The sequence below is a fragment of the Macaca nemestrina genome, chromosome 18 (genome assembly GCF_043159975.1).
Source record: "Macaca nemestrina isolate mMacNem1 chromosome 18, mMacNem.hap1, whole genome shotgun sequence".
In the NCBI taxonomy this organism is placed as follows: domain Eukaryota; kingdom Metazoa; phylum Chordata; class Mammalia; order Primates; family Cercopithecidae; genus Macaca; species Macaca nemestrina.
Window position 1 is genome coordinate 84,984,862 of NC_092142.1, and position 23,996 is coordinate 85,008,857.

At 50.7% G+C, this 23,996-nt stretch overlaps 1 long non-coding RNA gene across 3 annotated transcripts in view; it reads left to right on the forward strand.

The window, feature by feature from the left end:
- Positions 1-23,996, forward strand: part of LOC139359934 (uncharacterized) — a 399,483-nt gene that overhangs the window by 84,025 nt on the left and 291,462 nt on the right. Inside the window, exon 4 of one of the 3 annotated variants that reach the window (XR_011616647.1) lies at positions 712-3,615. The exons of 1 other annotated variant lie outside the window; for it this stretch is intronic. This is a non-coding gene — a long non-coding RNA (uncharacterized lncRNA). Of the gene's footprint in view, positions 1-711; positions 3,616-9,056; positions 11,395-23,996 lie in introns of those variants that run through there. One more of the 3 variants, XR_011616645.1, reaches the window with a different exon arrangement.

The following is a 23,996-nucleotide window of genomic DNA, read 5'->3' on the forward strand; positions in this document are numbered from 1 at the left end:
CTCCACAAGCAGTGGCTGGTGTTCGTTTATTCCCTAGGGAGATTTGCGCCAGGGGGAAAGGTGCTGACTGCCACTCATCAGAATCCTAGCTCCAGAGGAGAGAGGTGGTGGGTTTGCAATACGTGGGGAGGGACCAGAAACCAAGGTGCCAGATTACGAAGGGGCCGACCTGGGGCCTGCTGAGAGCCCGAAGAGCATGGGTTGAAATCCCGAATGGGGTCTTTCCAGCTCTGTGATGCTGGGCAGGTGACCTAGCCCGCCCGTGCCTCCGTTTCCCCCTTGTGCAATGGCAACCATGATAGAGTTGACCTCCCGGGTGGTTGTGAGGACTCAGGGAGGTGGCACTGGCAATGCTCTCCGCCCAAGGCCAAGGCTCCCCAGTGCCGAGCTCTCCCCATAATGATTTCCTCTGCTGAGCGGAGGCAGATGAGATCAGCCTCTTTCCTCTCAAGGAAACTCATCTGCAACTGGTTCCAATAAAGCCAGGATGGCTGGGCCAAGGAGGACAGGAAGTATGGAAGACCCAGGGCTCCTCCCGTGGGCCCAAGAGCCGGGTCACACCAGGGTCCTCGGAGCCCCTCCTGAGGACTTGGAGGCCAGAGGGCTTCCTGGCCAGAGGTGGTCAGCAGCGCGCTGGGGTGAGGGTCCCTGGGGGAGGGGCACACGTGCTGCCCTGTCTCCTTCTTCCTCAAACCCCCTTCCTCCTCCTAGGCTGGCTGTTGACATGGTGAGGAATTGCTCCCAAGGCAGTGTGGAAACACAAAAGGACGTGGCGCAGCAGCAATAAATCACGATTTATGTCCTCGGAGCTGCCAGAGGACACTGGGGCTTGTCATGATTTCTGGAGATTCACTGAGCCAGATGACAAGCCAAGCTCCGATGCCCCCATGGTCAAGTGCAGATGGGACCCGAAGTCCTGGCCTGGGGAGGTGCCCTTTCCTGCAAGGCTGACTGAGGATGCCCAGGGAAGTCAGCATGGGGAATGGCTGGATGCATCCAGGGGGCTCTGGCCTCTGAATGACCCCCGACACCCGGCCGTGGGAGCATTTTGGCAAATTGGGATTGGAACACCTGCTTGTGTTGAGGGTGTGCAGGTTCCTGAGGCCGACTTTGAATTAGTGGTGGGAACTGAGGACTCTGGACAGATAGAGCTTTTTGGTCCCAGCAGTGCCTGGGCGGGGCTGCCTTCTTGGGGTCCTCATGCATCAGGAGCTCGGGTCCTCTCCTAATAGTGCAGCTCTCGTCACCCAGGGGCTACTCCCAGCCTAGGATGCTGCAGAGATCTCTGGAGAGACCTGCAGAAAGGTCACCGCGCTCTGCCCCTGCCCTTGGTGGGCTCCAGGCTCCTGTGCTCTGAAACAAAGGGACCAGTGAGGCCGGGACCTCCGCCCCTGTGTGGCCCACAGGGAGGTTTGGGGGCTTCTGCGATGTACCTGGCACTGTTTTGGGAGTCAGGGGTGTGGCAGGAGCGAAATTGAGTCACTTCCTGGGGTGCGCAGGCCATGACCATCCGGCCTGGAACATGCTGGGGGAGGGGCTCGATGTGTGACAGCAGCAGAGGGCCTGCTATACCTGTCAACTCCTCCAACGCGCACACCAGCCCTGGGGAATGGGGAAACTGAGGCTTCCAGAGGGCACACAACTCGGCCAGGCTCATGTTGGGTAAACATAAAGTAAACCTATGCATAAATGTAGGGCAAATGCAAACAAAATATCGAGTAAGTATAAATATAGAGTAAATATCAATACAAATAAAAAGTCAGTAGAAATATCCAAATAACTATAGAGTAAATGTTAACATTACTATAGAGTACATAGTCAATATCAATAGAAATATCAAATCAATAGAAATATTGAATAAATAGAAAAATAGAAATAGACACAAAAATGTAGAGTAAGTATAAATCTAGAATAACTATCAATATCAATATAGAGTACCGGGGTATGCAGAGCCTTGGGCAGCTGGGGGCTTCCCTGAGGAGCACGCCCAAGGAAGCCTAAGGCAGCGGTGGGTTATCCAGGCTGGGAGGGGCAGGAGGCTGAGGAACTGCCTGAGCAAAGACCTGGAGGCCGAAGCTGCAAGCGAGTTGAGGAGCAAGGGGCCCTGTCTGGTGCAGTACAAATGAGGCATGCGGCCACCTGGGAGACGGTGGGTCTCAGGGACAATCGCCTTCTGTGGCTGCAATATACTTTCAAGAGAGGCTGCCTCCTGGCTCCCAGCCAGCAGACCCCAGGGCTGCAGCCCAAAGGACCTTGTTCTGACTTGGTTTCTGCCAGCTGGTATTGGCTGTTGTCTTCTCTGCCTGTCTGCCTGTCTGTCTGCAAAGACCACCCTTAACTACAGATCAACACCCGTGGCGTTGTGAGTGAGATGCTTCATGGGGAAGGGGTGCCCGCACTGTGCTCTGATCAGATCTCTAGCTTTTTTCCGGGTCATGGACCCTGTGGTAGGTGGGCTAAACCTATGAGGGCATCCTCAGAAAAATGTTTGTAAATGTACACATTAAAGTGTGCAGGGTTACCCAAAAACCCCCAGCCTATGATATAGAAAACAGCTAACAAAACCATTGAACAAACGGATTGGTACATACACACCAGGGAATACTATGCAGCCATAAAGAGGAACACGATAATGTCTTTCACAGGGACATGGATGAAGCTGGAAGCCACTGTCCTCAGCAAACTAACACAGGAACAGAAAACCAACTACATGTTCTCACTTATAAGTGGGAGCTGAACAATGAGAACACGTGGACACAGGGAGGGGAACAACACACACTGGGGCCCCTTGGTGGTAGGGTCGAGGGGAGGGACAGTGTTGGAAAAAGACCTAATGCATGATGGGCTTAATACCTAGGTGATGGGTTGATGGGTACAGCAAACCACCATGGCACACATTTACCTACATAACAAGCCAGCACATCCTGCACATGTACCCCAAAACTTAAAATAAAATAGAATAAAATAAACAACAGCAACAACAAAAATCTATGATAAAATATATATGTGGGGTTTCTTCATTAGCAGATTAAATGACAAGCTCTAGAAGCAGGGCTAGAGTCTAAGTCCCATAATTGCAAAGTGGTGATTAGCATAAACAGCACTTTGAGAGAACTGTAATGACTCGAGATGTTAAGAAAGCATCTGTGAGTCTATTGGTGACAAAGTCACAACCACTGCTAATGCCCCTATGGCTTGTGCCTACAAGCATCATCAAAAAGAAAAGTGCTAAATATCAGCACGGGGCTGGTTAAAATAAAGAGGGATCTTCATTTAATTTCATGGACTTCTTGAATTTTTGGGGGTCCGTGGATCCCTTTCCTGGAAGATTACCTTTCCTGGATGTTGACAGCACAGACCCTTTTCCTTGGGAGTGGTCGCAGTCAGCTTGGTGGTATCCAGGGTCACTTTTCCTAAAAGGGTTGTGGGATCTGGGGCTTGGGACAGTCCCTGGTGTGAACTGTTGAAAATGACGTGTAATAGGTAGAACATGCTTTCTCAGAGTCAGGCACTCCTCGAAGCCCCTTATAGGCATTACCTCCTGTTACACTTACAACCCATCTTTGATATAGGCTATTCATTCATTTGAATATATATTGAATATCTAGAATATGTTAAAAGCTGTGTTAGAGGCCGGGCGCGGTGGCTCAAGCCTGTAATCCCAGCACTTTGGGAGGCCGAGGCGGGTAGATCACGAGGCCAGGAGATTGAGACCATCCTGGTTAACACGGTGAAACCTTGTCTCTACTAAAATACAAAAAATTAGCCGGGTGTGGTGGCGGGCACCTGTAGTCCCAGCTACTCGGGAGGCTGAGGCAGGAGAATGGTGTGAACCCAGGAGGTGGAGGTTGCAGTGAGCCAAGATTGCGCCACTGCACTCCAGCCTGGGCGACAGAGCTAGACTCTGTCTCAAAATAAACAAACAAACAAACAAATGAGCTGTGTTAGGTGCTGTTGGCACCGACGGCATGCCTTCTCTCATGAAGCTTATGATATAATGGTAAAAGACAGACATTGACCGAATAACCGCAGGGAAACCAAACGGTGCCCTGTTCTAGGACACGGTGGTTATGAAGAGGGAATTGGCTTAGCTGGGTGGATCTTACCTATGGAAGGGCGAGTGAAAGGTGGGCTTGCCTAAGAAGCCCACCACCGAGTGAAGATCTAAAGGGTAGGAGTGGCTTTGTGTAGCCACGAGGAAGAATGCCCCAGGCAGAGTAATAGCTTGCATGGTTCTCATGTTACAGAGAAGGAAATCCAGGCTCAGAGAGGGTCACACTAATCATGATGGAGTCAAGATGCTAACCCAGGACTGACTGATTCCACGGCCTCTTGTCTTAGCCAGGTGCTTAGGGAGACAGTTTGTAGTGTAGAATCAAATACCTATGAGAGTCATCTGAACGTTGTGTTGTTTATTTGCTGTGTCCAGCAAGATTCACTCAGGGCATCAGTGACCTTTGAAGGTAAACTGGTCCCTTAACAGCTGTGCTGCTTAAGGCAGGGATGAGAAAGTCATTCCAAAGGTCCTTGGAAATCTTTGCTAATAAAAAGCCACTGGAGACTTGGAGGCAGAGAAATGCTGCCAGATGTCAAATATATTGCGAAAAATAAATGAATATTTATGAACCTACTCATTGAATTAAATATTAGACCAGCATTATCCTGATTCCAAAACCAGACAAAGACATTACAAGATAAGAAAACTACAGGCTAATATCTCTCATAAACAGAGACACAGATATCCATAACAAGTATTATCTCATTGAATCCAGCAATATATAAAAGGATAAGATTACTACGATCAAGTAGAGTTTACTTCAGGAATGGCAGGATAGTAAAACATATAAAGATAATGGAATATTAACAGAAAGAAGGATAAAAAAATCATAAAATTATCTCAATACGTGCAGAAAAAACATTTCAAAAATTCAAAACCAATTCATGATAAAAATTCTCAGCAAACCAGGGATAGCGGAAAACTTCCTCAACCTGACAAAGATTCATTGATAAGCGAAAAACCTACAGCTACTATTGTGCTTAATGATAAAGACTGAATGTGTTCTCCCTAAGATCCGAAACTAAGAAAAGATGTCCCCTCTCACCACATAATATTCAACAGTCTGCTGGAGGTACCAGCCAATATGATAAGGCAGTACAAAGAAATACTGATTAAAGAGAAAGAAAAAAATGTCATTCTTCCTAAAAGGCACCACTGTATACATAGAGAACCCTGGCCGGGTGCGGTGGCTCACGCCTGTAATCCCAGCACTTTGGGAGGCCGAGGCCAGCAGATCACCTGAGGTCAGGGGTTCGAGACCAGCCTGACCAACATGGTGAAACCCCATCTCTACTAAAAATACAAAAATTAGCTGGGCGCAGCGGCAGGTGCCTGTAATCCCAGCTACTTGGGAGGCTGAGGCAGGAGAATCACTTGAACCTGCAAGGCGCAGGTTGCAGTGAGCCGAGATTGCGCCATTGCACTCCAGCCTGGGAGACAGAGCAAGACTCCATCTCAAAAAAAAAAAAAAAAAAAAAAAAAAAAGAAAAGAAAAGAAAGGAAAGAAAAGAAAAAAGAAAACCCTAAGGAATCTAGAAAAAACTTCTAGAACTCATAAAAGCGTGCAGTAAGATAGCAATCTATTGGGCCAATTTTAAAAACCATGCCAATGATGTTTCTATACAGCGTAGTTTCTCCTTACCACAGTTTTGCTTCCTGTAGTTTCAGTTACCCATGGGCAACTGTGGTCTGGTGATAGGTGAGTATAGTGCTATCAGATGTTTTGAGAGAGAGACAGCACATTCACATAAATTGTGTTAATACTATAGTATACTGTTACAACTGTTCTTTTTTTTTGAGATGGAGTTTCACTCTGTCTCCCAGGCTGAAGTGCAATGGCATGATCTCGGCTCACTGCAACTTCCACCTCCTGGGTTCAAGTGATTCTCCTGCCTCAGCCTCCCGAGTAACTGGGATAACAGACACCTGCCATCATGCCTGGCTGATTTTTCTGTATTTTTAGTAGAGACAGGGTTTCACCATGTTGGCCAGGCTGGTCTTGAATTCCTGACCTCAGGTGATCCCCTGGCCTTGGCCTCCCGAAGTGCTGGGGTTACAGGCATGAGCCACCATACCAACCTTCTTTTGATTATTATTTATTACTGTTAATCTCTACTGTGACTAATTTATAAACTTTATCATAGGTAAGTATGTATAGGAAAAAACATGGAATATATAGAGTTTGGTACTATCTGCAGTTCTAGGCATCCACTGGTGTCTTGGGATGTATCCCCTGCAAGTAAGTGGGTCCACTCTAGCAGCAGTTAATAATTGAAAAATAAACATTTAAAAGATCATTTAAAATAACGTCAGAACCATAAAGTATTTAGGGATAAATTAAACCATAAAATACTCAAGTTTTTTGGTTTGAGAGAAATTGCAGAGAGAAATTAGGGAAAACTCAAATAGAGTGATAGATCATGGTTATGGACTGAAAGATTCACTGATTTGAAGAAGTCAGTTTTTCCCAAATCGATCCACAGAGTTAATGTAATCCTATTAAAATCCCAACAGTCTTTTTAAAAATAAAAGACACAGGCAAGTTGACTCTAAAATTGAAATGGAAATAGAAAGTACTTAGGATGGCCAAACAATTTTGGAAAACAAGGATAAAATGAGAGGACTTACATCACCTGATTCCAAGCCTTCTAAAATGTATTTTATTTAATCCAACATATTTGAGACATTATCATTTTCAACATGTAATCAATAATACGATTATGAACAAGACATTTTTACATTTTTTTTTGTTCTAAGTCTTTGAAATATGGCATATATTTTACACTTACAACACTTCTCCGTTCAGACCAGCCACATTTTAACACTCAATAGCTAAGGTAACAAGTGGCTACCATTTTGGACAGTACAGATTATGGACAAAAATTCACTTTAAACATTATCTCACATCATTTAAAAAATTAAATCAAAGTAGATCGTAGACCTATATATAAAGGCCAAACAGTAAAACTTCAAAAATAAACATAGAAAAAAGTCTTTACAACCTTGGGATAGTCAAAGATTTCTTAGGTAAGACACAAAAAGCATAAACTGTAAAATAAAAAAAATGATGATTGAACTTAGTCCACACTTAAAAGTTATGTTCTTCAAACGACAACATTAAGAAGATGAAAAAGCCCACCCCAGTCACTAACTGGGAGAAAATGGTCAGGATATCTGATAAAAAACTTTTATCTAGTATATTAAAAACAAAACAAAACAACAACAACAAACCAAAACTGGCTACACTCAATAGCAAAAAGCCAACAGATACACGAAACAGTGGGGAAAATAGTAGAAGACATTTCACACAAAAGGATATATGAATGGCTAATAAGCATATGAAAGATGTTCAACATCATTAGTGATCAGGGAAATGCAAATTAAAACACAATGAGATAAATGTGCATTAGAACGGCCAATGACAAAGCCTGACAGTACCAAGTGTTGGCGAGGATTGGAGCAACTGCAGCTCCCATTGCTTTGGAAAAGTGTCGCAGTTTCTTACAGAATTCAACACACATGTACCCTGTGACCCTGTAGTTTCGCTCCTAGACATTTCTTCAAGAGAAATGAAGATGTATGCCCACAGAAAGATTTGAACATGAATGTTTGCACTTACTTTTTCATTATAGTCCTGAACTAGAGACAATTCAAATGTCCATCAGCACGCGAACAGATAAACAAATTGTGGCATATCCACACAATGGAGCACTACTCAGCAATGACAAAGAATAAACTGTTACATATAATATCCCTGAATCCCAAAGACAGGCTGAATGAGAGAAGCTAGACCCAGAAGAGAAAATACTGCGTGATTCCACTTATCTAAACTCCAGAATGACAAATCTAATTTAGTAACAGAAAGCAGATCAACAGTTGATTGGGGCCAGGATTGGGGGAAGGGGCAGGGATTGCCCGAAAAGCGGCTCAAGGGGGACATTCTGGGGTGATGGAATGAATATTCTCTATCTCATTTGTGGTGGTGTTTACATGAGTGATTTACATTTGTCAAGACTTGTTGAAATATACGCTCAAAACAAGTGCATTTTATTACATGAGCCTGTTAATATTTCGGAGTATGTAAAAATGATGCTGCAGTCATTTTCTTCATACATATTCAAGTATACGTCGTATTTTACAAAGTCAGAGTCATGTTACATTGACTATTTTGTAATTTCCTTTTTCTACTTAATAGCATCTTGAAAACATACTTGCCCGTCCACAAGAGCACTTCCATACCCACACTTTCAATAGCTGCGGAGGTACCAAACCCTATGGCTGTACCCTCATGTACAGCACCCAGTTCTGCCCGTGGGACTTTGAGTCTGGTTCCCACCATCTGCTATCAAAACTGCACTCAGCTAAGCATCCTCCAGTTTCGTCTTTGCTCATCAAATGGATGCTTTAGGCTGGTTTCCCAGCAGTGGTGGGGCAGGATCCGAGGGTGTGGACGTTGTTAAGGCTGTTGATTGGTAATGCTCTGCAATCTATGACCACTGTAGGAACTGGATCCCCCATAAGGGTGTGAGATGCCCTTTAGGCTGCATCCCAGGAACCAGCCAACTCCTGTTGGCTCCCTGCCCTGGGTTTTTTCTCTGCCCACTCAGTTTTATCGGAAGCAAAGAACTGATGAGAACCTGCCAGCCTCCGTGCTATTCTCGAGGGCATGTGGGTGGAGGTGCTCTGGGGAGGGCCCTGGCACCTGCAGGGGGAAAGATGCCAGCTGCTGGGAGCATTTCCCTCCCTCTGCACTCAGGGAGGCTGTGAGTGAGAGGCTCTCCTGCTTGGCAGGGCTGGGCGGCAGCCCATGCTGGGAGCCACACTCCCCCAGCACAGCCCACCGGGACTGGCCCTTCCTGCGGCGTTAGCTGGGGCATTGCGTGGGGGACCTCACTTGGGGCTGGGTGGAGGTGAGGGGGTGGGGGTGGGAGTGAGGATGGAGCCAGTGGCCCAGGGCCAGAGCATACCCCAAATTAGAAACCTCCGTCGTCCGTTCCAGCTGGTGTCTGAGAAAGGCTGCCATGGTCAGCATGAAAGGTAGTGATTATGTGAGCGGAGTCTCTGCAGAGAGAAGCAGTAACCCAGGCCTCGGCGGCTTCTGGCTTGTTCCAGCGCCCTCCCTGCTCCGCGGGACCACAGCGCTCGACGCCTCCCTGACCCCTGGCCCAGAGGCGGCCTCCCCTCAGGAACTGCTTGGAATAAAATTTTCCAGAAGGCTGCCTTGGGCTATTCTCATTTCTCTCCACTCCTCCTCTCCTCCCCTACCCTTCTCCTTTCAAACAGATTAAAATCCCTCTCTGCAGAGACCCTGTGCCGTGCCCTGTGGGGTGTGGGACACATGGCTATTCTGAGGTCTTGGCCTTCCAGGGGTTCATATTATTTCATTTTTCCATTTAAAAAATATTTCAAAGAGGCAGTAAGTACAGAGGGCAAAGCTGCTTTTGGACAGTGAGAAGGACTCCAGGGTGGAAGAAATTCTCCCTTTCCCGCCCTGTGCAGGGGGTCGGTCGGGACGGTTTCCAGGTGTCCTCACGCCCTGCAGGACACGCAATGGAGAGTGCTCCGGATCGGCTCCCATGGTGCCCTGTCCGTCTTTTCGACTCCCTGCCCTCTAACAGGGGCTCTGGGAGATCCTGGAGCCTTCAGTTTACAGAAGAGCCTCCTTCCTTATTAGCCTCTGGGCTAAAGACTAAGGGTCAGGCATGGTCTCTGGACTTGGCTGTTTTCTGGGGCCCATGTCTTCCCCTCTCTGACACTCAGTGTCCCCTCCGGTGCAGGTGGGCTAATAATGGTGCCCGTGTGGCACTGCTGTGGGCACTGAGATGACCTTGGCAAAGTTCTGGGCCTGGAGGATGGGCACAGCCAGTGGAGGCTTCTGCTGTCCAGAGGAGGTGGGTAGAATGGCGACAGGTTCAGGGAGGGGTGAAGGGGCTGAGGAGAGGAGCCTGGGGAGGAAGGTCCCTGCATTCATGTCTCATGGGCCAGGACCAGCCTGGCTTTGTGGGCACTGAGGGTCCCTCGGGAGAAGGGGCAGCGAGGCACGTTTTATCTTATTACATGGAAGAGCCATGGAAAAGAAGGAGCTCCCCATTCCTAGGAGCATGCAAACTGGGGTGACAGCTCCTGGGTGACTCAAACATTGGAAGAGGCATGGAGTCAGAGTATAATCCAGCCCTAGACGAAGGGGCACACGGCTGTCGTTGGAGAGTGCAGCTTATCCACTGGCTTCAAAGGAGACTCCTTCTCCCATCCCCAGTCACCCTCCACCTGTTCCCATCTGATGCATGGGGAAATCCAGGTGGGCTGCCTGGTAGGAGCAGTGGGAATGTGTGGCTGAAGATAGTCCGTTCATTAGTGGAGGATGGGTGGATGATAGGGGCAAAGGGCAGGCAGGAAGCCAGCAGCCCACCCAGGCCCCCACCCAAGCTGGCTGCCATGTGCAGAAACGGCTTCCTCTCTTGCCCAGCATTTTTGGGGAAAGGAACTAAACTCAGTTCCTGAATTGGAAGGGAGAGGAAAAGGCGAGGGTTGTGAGCCATTGAAAGGCTTGCACTTTCCCCAGCGCTGGGAGGGATCTGCATGGGAACCGTGAGGCGGAAGCGATATTTTAGCAGCTGTTTTCCAAGGCTGATGAACAGCAGAAGACGTGGGAGCAAAGACAACAGACCCAGATTTCCGGCCTGCAAGAACTCCTTCCAGCAAAACAGCAAGCGCTGCCTGTGGCACCCAGGAGTCTCCCGGGCTGCATCCCAGATGGACCGGGCTCCTCTAGCGTCTTCCAGGGGATGGGAGCCATGGACCCGTCCCAAGGCTGCCCACGTCACCCCTGCTAGCTGGGTGACCTCTTCCCCGCCCACTGCACCTGGGCTTCCTCGTGTGGTGGAATCCTCCCTCGCCGGTCTCATCTACAGATTTAAGTGAGAGCATAGGGATAAAGTCACGACCACTTATGATTTCCAGATCTGGAATAAATCAGATCTTTCTAAATGGCTTCTAAGTGGCTAGGGCATCCTTAATTATCCTAAAAACAAGCAAATCAATGAGGACTTGAAGTAATGGAACAACAATAATAGGACTTCCTATGGATTATTATTGTCAGTCCCATGATGGTCCACTGAGAATGGTACCAGGATTATACCCATTTTGCAACTGAGGAAACTGAGCAGAGAGAGGGGGAAAAGGTTGCCCAAGGTCACTCAACCTGCAGGTGGGTGGCTGAGGTTCAAATTCAGGCCCATGTCACCCGCCTCACTGTGCTGGCCGAGCACCGTAAGAGAGCAGATTTCCACCTGGGGTTGCTGGTTCGAAGAGTGTGTGCCAGGTGCCAGGTGCCAGGTGGCTCTCTGGGACTGGCTTCCCCAGAGAATCCCTGAGCGGGATTTGTGTGCAAATGGTTAAGGCAGCAAAGGCGCCAGGAAGCAGAGGGAAGAGAAGGCACCAAGCAAGCAGTGGTTTCTTGGGGGCCCTGCCACAGGCTGACCATGCAGGGCTATGGAGGGTGGGCCATGTGGCAGGCCGGGCTTCACAGCCCCTCGCCAAAGTCCTTGGCGAAGGCCGGATGGTGCCATGTGGTCCTAGAAGCACAAGGATGGTTCTCTGAAGAGAGTTCCAGGTGAGACCCACAGAAGCAGAAACACACAGGAGCTGGGAAAGGAACAGGCAAAAACCTCCAAAGGGATCTGGGTCACGTGGGTGGAGCCCGACAGTGTCTGCACCATCAGTTTCTAGAACGCCCACCACCACTAGGATGTTAGGGCTCCCAGGTGGACGTACTGTTCACAGCAGAGCCCCCGGAAGCCAGGACACACGTGCCACCAGTTTGCTGGTGACTTTGTTTCTCCTCTAATCCTTGGTTGCCCAGCAGCTGAGACTTCTGTGATCTTTCTGTTCCCTCCCACTGCACGCGCTAATTCCCTTCCCGCAGCCCATGCTGCCTATGCACCTGCCCCTCGGGTTCTCCCTTCCTGGTGCCTTTGCTGTCTACTCCTGGCATCCGCCATGTGCTGTGTGAGAACCCCGGCTGGGGGTTCTCCTCAGCCCCGGCAGTGCTGCCTACAGCCAAGTCTCCAGCTCATAGCATGGGATTCCCACCTTTCTCCTGGCTCACCTCTCCTTCCAGGCCCAGGTGCCCACCTGGGCAGCTACCCTTCCCGGCCTCAGCACAGATCCTGAGCTGTCCTTGGAGGGATTTTGGTGGCTCCAGCCAATATCCTTTGGGGCCCTTTGTCTCATTGTGGCTGTGACTCTGTTCTAGGCAGGCCCTGGCTAGCTGGCTGGTGTCCTGCGGGCCCCATGCTGAGAGCATTACTAGATCCCCTTCTCGCCAGGATGGATGGATGTGGCTGTGAACGGTGGGTCTCACATTGCCACCCCCTCCTCTGCAGCCTCAGTTTCCTCATCTGTGGTCTGAGTTCATCCTGAAGATGAAGGTGGGCCACCCTGCATATCATTGCCTGGTCTCTTCAATAGGTGGCACTGTGGGGTAAAGTTGGGGTAAACAGAGGAGTGGAGACGGTTCTAGGGTAAAGAGCCTGTAGAGGTTCTTATGAAGTTACATTGCCTTGGAATTAAATTTTTTTTTTTTTTTTAAGAGTCGCTCTGTTGCCCAGGCTGGAGTGCAGTGGCATGATCTCAGCTTATTACAACTTCTGCCCTCTGTTTCCAACAGTTCTACTTTAGCATCCCGAGTAGCTGGGATTATAGGCAGGCACCACCACACCTAGCTTTTTTTTTTTTTTTTTTTTTTTGAGTCTCTGTCACCCAGCCTGGAGTGCAATGGCATGGTCTTGGCTCACTGCAACTTCCACCTCCCAGGTTCAAGTGATTCTCCCACCTCAACCTCCCGAGTAGCTGGGACTACAGGCGTGTGCCACCACACCCAGCTAATTTGTGTATTTTTAGTAGAGACAGGGTTTCACTGTGTTGGCCAGGTGGGTCTCAAACTCCTGACCTTTGAGTGATCCGCCTGCCTCGGCCTTCCAAAGTGCTGGGATTACAGGCATGAACCACTGTGCCTGCGCCTGGCCCTTGGGATCCATTTGAAATACAAGTTGGACTTCCCCCTACCAGAGGCAAGGCTCGGCCACCCTTGACACAGTTTCCAGTTCTCCACCCGCTCCAGTTCTACAGTAAGATGGATCCAGACATTTGCGTCATACAATTCCCTCCTGGGGACCACCCCACTATGGGACAGCTAGATGCAGCCTGTCTGACTGTCTCCTGACCCCAACACCCAGGATGACTATGACTATGCAGATATGCAGTGACTGCCTCTCAGTCACCGTGTGACCTCCTGGGACCCGTGCCTGCTCGCTCTCAACCAGCCACTTAAAACTCTCTGCTGGAAACCTGTTTGGATGATAGACAAGGTGTGGCCCCCGTGTCCCTTCCTCTCTCCATGCGCTCCCTGACCTCCATGCGTGTGGCCTCCGGGAGGGCTGTGTGCCCCCAGGACCCGTAATGAAATCCTCCTCTCTGTCTTGTGTCTCTCCTGATGATTGGGGAGGTGCTCTTCATCTGAACGAGCTTAAGTCAAATCAGAGACATAACAGCCAAGCATGGTGTTCAGTCCTTAACTGGATCGTGATTTTCAAACACAGCCATAAAAGATATTTGGGGAACAGCTGGGGGAAATGTGAATATGGACCGGGTATCAGACTGAAACGGGAAAAGCTCCCTTATCCCCCTCGCAGAGCGTGCGATGGGAGTGTGGTTCACTTCTTCAGTGCCCTGCTGCTCAAACCTCTCGGGAGAGCAGGCAGACGGGCAGGTCGTGGGGGTCCAACCCCACAGCAGGGTCTAGGGATGGAGGCTTACAGTGCCTGAAGCCCCAGGGGGCCTGTGTTACAGGTGCTCTTTCGGTTTTGCCATCTGTAGCTGGCGTGTGCTCATCAGCTCAGCTAGACCCTCTGCCTTGTTGCAAGGGCAAAGGGCTTTCTGAATCCCGGGGTTCTTGCTTTGGTGTACCAGAAAAATCAGATCGCATGTGGGCTTGCAGAAGGAGTGCAGGGTTTCACTGAATGGTGGAAGTAGCTCTCAGCAGATGGATGGGGAGCCGGAAGAGGCAGTGGGAAGGCGGTTTTCCCTGGAGTCCGGCTGCTTGGCAGCTGGATTGCCCTCCGACCATCCCACCCAAATTCCTGTTGGCGTCTGTGTTGTTCGCCGGTCGATGGCCTGCCAGTGCCTGCCGGTGCCTGTTGGCATACTCTTCCACTGGTGTGTTCCTCTCAGCGTCCACCCGCTTGTGTCTGTGCCCGCTAGCGTCTTGGGGTTTTCATAGGCACAGCATGGCGGTGTGGCGGGCCAGGGAGGTCTTGGAAAATGCAACATTGGGGCAAGAAAACAGAAATGCTTGTCCTCATTTAGGTCCGTGGACACAGGCCTGGGGGTGGAGCCCTCACCAGAGACCACACCCTTCTCTACCCAGCACTTCCCTGCCCCCCTCCCATATCAAGATGACATGAGGGGATTATTGTTCATTTTGCTAGGCGAGCTAATAGCAGTGTGGTCACACAGAAGAATGCCTTTCTGTTTTTGGAGATGCCTGCCACGGGATTTAGGGCTGAAGTGTCAGGATGTCTGTGAGATACCTCCATATGTGTCAGCAATGTCTATTTAACCATCTATCTGCTTAGCAGAGATTTGACAAAAAGCTGAGATCTGTCGAGTCTAAGTTGCGGCTCTATGATTTTATTTCTGATTTTCTCTCCGTTTGGAAATTTTCATAATAAAAGTTTAAAAATTGAGCGAGTGTGGATAAGCCCCATGGCGAGTGTCTGGAGCACATGGATTGTTTGTGAATGGGCGCTGCTGCCTCTAACCAGAGCGGTGGGCTGACCTGGTCCTTCTTATGCACGTCCCAGCTGAGCTGGGCCACCCTACTCCGCCCCTGGGTCCCAGCCGTGACACTAGGCCACACCTCCAGGGCCCTGCATCCCAGCACTTGCTTTCCAATGTGTCCTTCTTATAACCTGGGGTGCTGTGGCCATGCCTCACTCCTGCAGCCCCACTGCCCACCCTGGCAGGTCCTTGTGTCTCCAGCTGTCCTGGGAGTAGCCTCAGATCCCCTGGGGTGGTGGAGCCAGGGAGTCCCAGCAGGGTCTGCACCTCTTCCTCCCTGGCACATTCAGATGTCAGAGTTTGAGAAGTGCTTTCCTCTCCTGGGGGGTGGGTGGTTGGAAAGCACTGATGGGAATCAGCTAATAACAGCCCTACTGCCTCCCAGGCAGGGAGGGGTGGGAGCCATGGGGGACTTTGGGAGCCGCTGCAGGTCAGGCAGAGAAAGAGGGCAAGCGGTGTGATGGGGAGAGCAGCAGGATGAGGGCACCCTGCACTTGAGCTGAGCCTCTGTGGAGGCCGGGGCCTGGAGTTGCCCTGGGGTAGGAGCCCGGCATTAGCCTAGTGCTGGCTGTGGTCAATACTCAGAGGTCACTCATGGCGGGGATAGGGCAGGGCTTCAGCGTGGGCTCTGGAATGGGGTAGCCTGGGCTAGAGTCCCAGCTGGGTGAACTACTCAGTGGCTTTGTGCCTCAGTTTCCCATTTGTGAGGTGGGAACAGGGTGATGTCACACGTATTTCATCCAGTTATTGTTGGCATTAAACACACAGTAACCGAAGTTTCAGGAGTGGAACCGTTAGGTGTAAGTAGACGTCAGCACAATTTCTCGTTTGTGGGGTGGGAACAGGGTAATAGCACACGTATTTCATACAGTTATTGTGGTGATTAGACACAATAACTGAAGCTCTGGGAGTGGAACCGTTACGTGTAAGCAGGTGTGAGCACGGACATCATTACCATTACGTCGCGGCTCTTAAAATGCTAAATGTAGCTGCTCTCAGAGCCGGCGATTCCTTCTGGCTTTCTGGGAGATGCGAAAACAAGAGAAATGAAAACATCCAGTCTCCCAGAAACGCGTTTGGGAATGTTCACAGCAGAACTGCTCACAACAGCCCAAAGTGGAAGCAGCCCAAACGGCCACCAGCAGGTGAATGAATAAACAGAGATGTGGCAAATCCCTGCCACGGAATATTACTCAGCCATGAAAAGGAATGAACACGCACTACCACACGCATGAACCTTGAAGAACTGATGCTCGGTGAGAGAAGCCAGACACGAAAGGCCACAAGCTGTGTGATTCTATGTCTATGAAATGTCCAGAACAGGTCAATATGTAGAGACAGAGGCAGATGCGTGATTACCAGCACCTGGGAAATTGGGGGATGGGAGTGACACTGAATGGGTCCAGGGTTTCTTTCTAGGGTGATTAAAATGTTCTAAAATTGGACAGTGATGACTGCACAACTCTGTGAATGTACTAAAAACCACTGTTTTGTATACTTTAAATGGGTGAAGCTTATGGTATATAAATTTATGACTCAATAAAGCCATTGTTTAAAAAGAAGGGCATTGGAGCACATTGCTATCATATTTATTAATGTATTATATCTTAATTATTAATATATAATTGATTATAATTGTTTAACAATATAGTTTTATGATTAATATATGGTATTAAATATAGTTAATATGTAATATAAGGTATATTATATATGTGAAAGTAATAATCTGTTATATAAAATAAATATTGGCTTAAAGTACTTGAAATTGCCATTTCTCTACATCACGAATGGACAAACAGTGGCAATTTTGTGTGGTTCGACCTTACATATTTTCCTTTTTTATTATTTGATGATAAGCATTGCTGTTTGGCTAATGCTATCATTTTGGGGTACTGCTGTGTGGCAGGCACTGGTGTCCTTTGCGGTGATTCTCGGGGACGCCCTGCTGGCCCCAGGCTGCAGAGTGAGTGGTGGATGTGGCTTAGCCAGGGGCTGTGGGGTTGGGTTGGGAGCCACGGGTGGCCCCAGAGTTGGGCTTCAAGGCTGGATTTCACTCGTGGTGTGCACAGGAGCCTGAGGGACAGCGTGTTAGAGCCGAGAGCCCGAGTCAGCAGGTCTGGGTGGCTTGAGACTGCATTTCTCACAGGTCCCCAGCAAGGTCGGTGCAGCTGCTGTGGCCACTCTGGCCTCTGCTGTAAGGGAAATGCCCTCCCTGTCTCCTGTTCCTCCAAGCAACCAATGTGCTGAGCAAGTGCCAGCCTGACCGGGTGTGGCTCAGCTCATGGATGCTGCCTGCCCCTAGGTGCAAGCTGGTGGCCTCTGACCCTGGGGCCAGAGGCCAGCTGTTCTCCATTTGTCATGACCACCGAAGCCAGAGGGAGGCAGGGCCCCTTCCTGAGAGGAAGCTGCATGAGGGCAGCGGGTGGCCTTGGACACCGGGGCCTCTGCCCAGCACGCCTGGCCCGGTCTCGCCGGATTTGGGGTAGGCAAGGGGGACAGACAAGCAGGGTAGCAGAGGGCGACTGGGCAGAATTTAGAAGAAGTCGGGTAAGAACCTGAGATGCAGAGAGGAAAGCCACCCCCACCCTGCGTGCTCAGAAACTTCCAGAAGGCTGTTTACTCCCCCGGTACAGCTTCCCGCACGGGCCACCTCTACGTGGGTGGCCAGGTGGGAGCCAGAACACAGAAGCTGAGCCTGGCCTGAGAGCCAGGGAGGGGCTGTGGCCAGGACTGCGCTCGGAGGCTCAGAGCACTGACACCAAAAGTTCCTGTGACACCACCTCAAAGCTTAGCATTGAAAACGGCAGCCGTGTAATTGATGTTCTCATTATTCTGCAATTTGGGTAGGGTTTGGAAGGATGGTGTGTCACTGTTCCACGTGGCCTCCGCTGAGGCTGGGGCTGGGCGGGGACTCAGCCAAGTCTGTCAGCTAGAGTGGGTGGGCTCAGTTCTTCTGCACCTGACCTTTCCACATGCCCAGGTTGGGCCTCCTCAAAGCGTGGGGGCCTTGGGGACTGGCAGAGAAGGCATGACTTCCACCACACTGCCCCAGTGAGGAGCAGTTCACAGGCAGCCCAGGTCTAGGGGGAGGGAACTCTGTGACCTTGAGCAAGTTGCTTAACCTCTCTGATTCTCAGCTTCTCTTCTAGTTTCCCTCCTAGCTACAGTTGTATCTTTGGTGCCTAGAACCAGGCTCCACGGATCATAGGTGCCCAATAAAGACGCAGAGCAGAGTGATGGAATGGGCAAACCAGGTCATTCGTTAACTGTGCGGGCTGCATAGGATCACTGCAAGGATTCAATGTGAGGAAGCACATAAAGTGCTTAGTACTTCAGTACCTGGCCAAAGCACAGTGCTTGGTCAAGGTTAGTGCTTGTTTCTCAAAAGCACCAAGCCATGTGAGGCATAGCACCTGCGACAGGTGGTGAGGCGAGCCTTGCTCTAGGTCGCTCCAGACACCTGGTCAGGGGTAAGGTGGGTGCTGCTCCCCTGTTTTGCAGCCTGGACCATTTGTTCAGAACCCAGAGGAGGGGCCGGGTCTGTGTCAGTCTTCTCTCCTTCCTCTGGGCCAAAGCAGGAGGCAGCTCTGGAGGGCAACGGCAGCCAGACAAGTGGGGAAATGGCTGATGCCCAGAAGGCAGATCTTCCTGCTTTGTGAAAGCAGGAGCTGAGAGAATTCCTTGTCCTTTAGCACAGAGCCACCAACCTCGGACACCTTCCCCCATGGCCCCCACTGGGAGCAGCTGCCCATTTGGTGTGGAGTCAAATCACTGCTCAGGGGCCTTGACCAGTTCCTTAGCCTCATCTGTAAAATGGGAGGAGAGAGCGTTCTCACTGTGGAGGCTGCCGTGTGGGTGCGGTCATGCATGCGACTGTCCTGTGGCCCCTGTAACAAATGACCCTAAACTTGGTGGCTTAAAACAGCAAGAAGTTATTATTTCACAGGCCTGGAGGCCGGAAGTCTGAAAACCAGGTGTCTGCTGGCTGGTGCTTGCCTGAAAGCCCTGGGGGCGGCTCCTTCTGCCCTCTTCCAGCTCCAGGTGCTGGATGGTGAGGCAGCACCGCCCAGCCTCTGCCTCCGCCGTTACCTCGCCTTCTCTGTGTGTGTATGTGTTTCTCTATGGACTTCCTATAAGGACACCAGTCTCAGATTTGGGGCCCAGCCTCCTCCACTATGACCTCCTCTTAACAAGTACATCTGCAGTCGTGGCCCTAGTTTGCATTCTGATGTTCCAGATGGATTCACATTTGGAGGGACACCATCCAACCCAGCACAAAGGGCTGCCTGGCGGGTCACGGCTCCTGTTAGTCCTGCCGTCGCCACCACTGGAATTAAAGCTGGGGAAACTGGACTTCACTAGACGATCTCCTGGGTCCTCCTGGTTCCCGGAAGCTCTGGGATTCCTGTTTGTAGTCTTGCCCCACCCTAGCCTCCCACTGTAGTCCCATCCTCAAGGAATCCCTCAATTCATGGGAGCCGGAGCACCACCCAGAGATGGAGTGATTCTCTCCAGTATTTACTGGGACCTCACTCTGATTTAAATGTCCGTGGGGGCTGTTGGGATAGCCCCTGACCATGTCTCTCCCTGCTTCCCCTCTGTCCCTCTCTGCCCCTCCGTCCCAGACGCTCCCTTCAACCAGTCAGAAACACCACATCCTACAAGCCTTTGCACCGGCCGTTTCCTCTGCCAGGAGCACTCTTCCCCTAGACCACCAGGTGACTCCCCCCTCCCTGCATTCAGGTCTTGGCTCACAGTTGCCTGCCTGCCCGCCTCTCCCCCATCACACAGCATCAGCCATCACCCTGACTGCTTGCTCCGTACCTGCCTCGGAGATTTACTTTCCACAGCATTTACAACCACCTGGCTTTTTGGTTAATTGCTTTGTTAATGTGCTTATTGTCTGTGGCCCCACCTAGAACAGGCACCCTCCACGGGGCAGGGTTTACTCCGTCCAGGCCATAGCTGCATCTCCCGTGCCTAGAACAGGGCTCAGCAGACAGCAGGTGCCCAATAAAGGCGCGATTACACTTTAAAAGCAGTTCTGGGTTCTGGGTAGCTGTAAGTTTTTGAGAAAATGCAAATCCAACTGCTATAAAAAGCACGAATCCTATCACGTGGGATCTGGAATAATTTTGGGGATTGCCAAGGGGCTCAGATTTTCCTTAAGTTGCCCATGAACGAGAACCATCAAGTTGTCCACACCCTCGTTTGGCCAGCAGAGGGCAGCTGATTCCCGGTCGCTCGGAATTGCTCTGCCCAGAAGGGCTCACTTCTTTTTTTCCTCTTTGAAATTCTGAAATTGATGGGAGATTCAAAAAAAATCCCACAGTCCACGTGAGTGGGGAAAAATCACTTGATTTGATGCACAGGCAATTGGGCAGTTGTTTCCTCCTAGGTTTCTAAGCACCTTCTCTCTTTCCAGAACTTTGAAGGACCTGCAGGGGGTGTGGGTTAGATTTTTGATGAGCTCAGGAATGGACCTCGGTTTCCACAGGTGTTTGAAGGTCTGATGGATCAGCTGCAGCCCAGCACCGCCTGCAGGTGTCATGGTCACCGAATCTGTGGGAGCAGAGCTGCCCTGGAGACACCTGCAGCGAGTGTGGGAGTCACCCTGCTCGTGGAGGGTTGGGGGAGGCACGCAGGAAGCCTGTGCTGTGGGTCTGGTCTGGTCCTAATTAGCTGTGAGACCTTGGGCAAGTCACTTAACCTCTCTGGTCCGGTTACTCTTCTGTTTAATGGGATGTCATGTTAATGCCTCTTGAAGTTCCTTTTAGCACAAAAGTCCAGAGTCAACCGAGAAGGGAAGGCTCCTAGGCTGGTGCCTCGGGCAGTGCAAGCCTCTAAATCAGATATGGTGGACCTAGGCGGATCTGCCGTTCACATTTATCTCTGGGTGTGGAGCGGAACCGAGACTAATTCTTAGCGCTGCCACTAACTGGACATGTGACCTGAGGTCAGTTTGTTTCTCTGGGCCTCAGTTTACCCAGCTGCAGACTGAGGACATAGTCCACCTTTGCAGAGGTGTGAGTTTTCAATGTGATAAGAGGCGAGCGTGGACCCTCTCCTCTCATTCGAGAGCCCCCCTCCCACCCTGGCCACCCCTGCTCTCCCAGGACTGCGCAGGGCTCCCTGACGCGCGGCCCCACAGGTCTGGACGTGGTCCTAGGGGCTGGTGTCTCTCCTCTTCCCCACTTATCCGGGAGTCCCCAGCCTGGCCTCCTCCACCTGGGTCCTGTTCTCCGCCTTAATCAAGTGAGTTCACTTCTCCTCTGACAGCCCCTTGAAAAGGTCAGTGGGGTTCCAGGGAGAGAGTTTGGGGGATCATCTTGGCGTCCACCCTGTGTCTCTATGTCCCTCTTGGGATGCAGTGGACCTGCTAGTCCTTGTGTGAGCGAGAGTGAGTATGTGTGTGTGAGTGTGCAAGTGTGTGTGGATGTGTATAAGTGTGTGCAAGAGTGAGTTATGTGAGTGTGCAAGCATGAGCGAGTGTGTGTCCTAGCGTGCAAATGTGTGTGAGTGCAAGTGTGTGTGCAAGTGTGAGCGGGTGTGTGTGCGAGTGCAGTGTGTGAGTGCGCGAGTGAGTGTGCAAATGTGAGTGTGTGTGATCAAGCAAGTGTGAGCGAGTGTATGAGGGTGCAAATGTGTGCGAGCGTGCAAGTGTGAGTGTGCAAACGTGTGAGCATGAGTGCAAATGTGAGTTAGTGTGTGCACGTGTGAGTGCAAGCGCGAACGAGTGTGTGAGTGTGCAAATGTGTGAGTGTGCGTGTGTGAGTGTGCGAGTGTGTGAGTGTGCAACTGTGTGAGGGAGTATGAGTGGGCTAAAGGGCAGACAGTGGAGAAAAATCTTTTACTGGAGTGAAATTCGCATAACATACAATTAACCATTTAAAGTGTGCAACCCAGTGAACACTCGTCTTAAAAGAGACTTTAAAATGGCAGGAAAGCACTGCGGAGAGCCCACCATCTGCTGGGCCCGTGCCAAGGCTTCGTCACACAGTGTCATTTCGTCCTCACTACCTGACTCCTGGGGGAAGGGCCTCAGCGGGTGAAGAAACTGAAGCTCAGAGAGGCTGAGCAACTTTCCCAGGAACACCCAGCCAGGATGTGGCAGAGCGAGATTCAAGCCCAGGGTGTAGGAGGTGACAGGGGACACCTGCCTGGCTGTGGCTCTGACCTGACTCAGGGGACTTGGGAAGGGTGGTGGGCAGGCATGGGCGGGGATGGCGGGCAGGGCAGCAGGAGCCCCAGTGAAGTCACTTGACCTCCTCATCCCTTCATTTCCTGCTCTGCCAGAGAGGAAATGTTTATACAGCGGCCCCACACAGACGCTCCACAGGCCTGGGGTTTCAGTCATTAGCTGAACAATGAGGGCCCAGCCTGTCCCTGGCCCCAGCGATGGCCTGGGGTCAGGCAGCCGGGCCTGGCTCCTCCTCCACGAATTTGCCTTGTGATCTTGGGCATGTCCCCTCCCACCCTGGGCCTGTTTCTCCATCTGGGAGAGGCAGAGGCTGAGGGCGCTGGCCTTCGGGACTCCTCTGAGGCCCCCGGGAGGGTGACCCGTCTGATGGTGACGTGGGGAGGAGAGTGGTCACGAAAGGGGGATATGTCAGCAGAGAACTCTCCTCCAGATCCTTATCTCGTGTGGTTTAATCATGTGGGTTTCTGATTCAGCTCAACATTTCAACAGCCACCTAGGAAATCTCTCTTCTGAGTGACTGGCTTGGTCGTCCGTTAGTTGGTGCACTGATGAATGAACCGAGCAAATGTTTATCCTGCACCCATGGCCAGCTGGCCATGGGCACCTGTGTGTATGTGTGGAGCTATCCTTAGTGGGTGGCTGTCTGGCAGGGAGCTATGTTTCCCAGGTGTCTTTGCATCTGGGTGGGAACAGGCCACTTGTTCTTGCTGAAAGAATGTGTGAGAAGGTAGTTGCTGCTCCTCACTAAGGAAGTGCGTGGTATTTGCCACAATTCTCTGTCTTTTCCCCTCCTCTGTCTGAAGACTGACATCCCCTGGACAGCAAGGCCCCAACTGGAAGAAGCCCAGGCTCTTGAATCATCATGTGGCAAGGCTAATGTATGACAAGGATGTCCACATTGGAAGGGTCCATGCATGAGACAGAAACTTGTGACAGGACATTGAGATTTGGGAGAAACAGAATAGAGGAAAATGATGGGATGCGACAGAGACCCAGTGCTGCCCCTGGCTGGCGCCCCGGAGCCCATCTACCAGAGAGCAACTTCGTCCAGAAGATGGGAGGAAATTTAAAACTAATCCTATAGCTTCTGTCCACTGAGAACTCAACCACACGCCCACACACAGTCAGAAAACAAGAACAACGGAGCACTTAGGGCCAAACCCTTTACACGTATGATCTCATTCAATCCTCACAGTAATCCTACAATGTCAGTGCTATGCATCATTCTCATTTTACAGATGAGGCAGCTGAGGCCCAGAGAGGTTAAGTAACTTGCCCAAGGGCACACAGCCAGTGAGTGGTGGAGCCCGGACACGCCCCATGGTCTGTGAGATGCTGACAGCATGGATAAACTTCAGCGTGCACAGTGGGTAGACTTGCCATGTTGTCTTGGTGTAGCAATTGGCATTACCTGAATGTATACAGCTATGCTGTGCTAGCCCTAGAAATGTAGCTGTAAATGACACAGAGCCAGTCCCTGCCCTTGGTGGGGATGGGAGAAGGGGACACATTCAGTACTTAGGCTGTAGGATCATCAAGACTTTGGTGGGGTAGGTCCATGTTCACCCAGCTGCCTTATATCTGTCAGCCAGCCAGAAAGGTGCCTGGGAGCTGGGACAACTCCAGTTCCTGGAAAGGCAGAGCCCCTACTACATATGTGTCCCAGTATATACATCAGTCTCTTGTGAGTTGAGTTATTATGTCTCCATACATTGAGTTGGTCCATTCATGAATCAGTATGATCTTAACAAATTACATCTACAAAGACCCTATTTCTAAATAAGGTTACATTCTGAGGTCCTGAGTTGGCATAGATTTTGAAGGGACATCATTCAACTCAGTATATTGTAAAGCTCTCAGGCATAGAGATGCCAACCCCAGCAGATGGAATTTATCTGG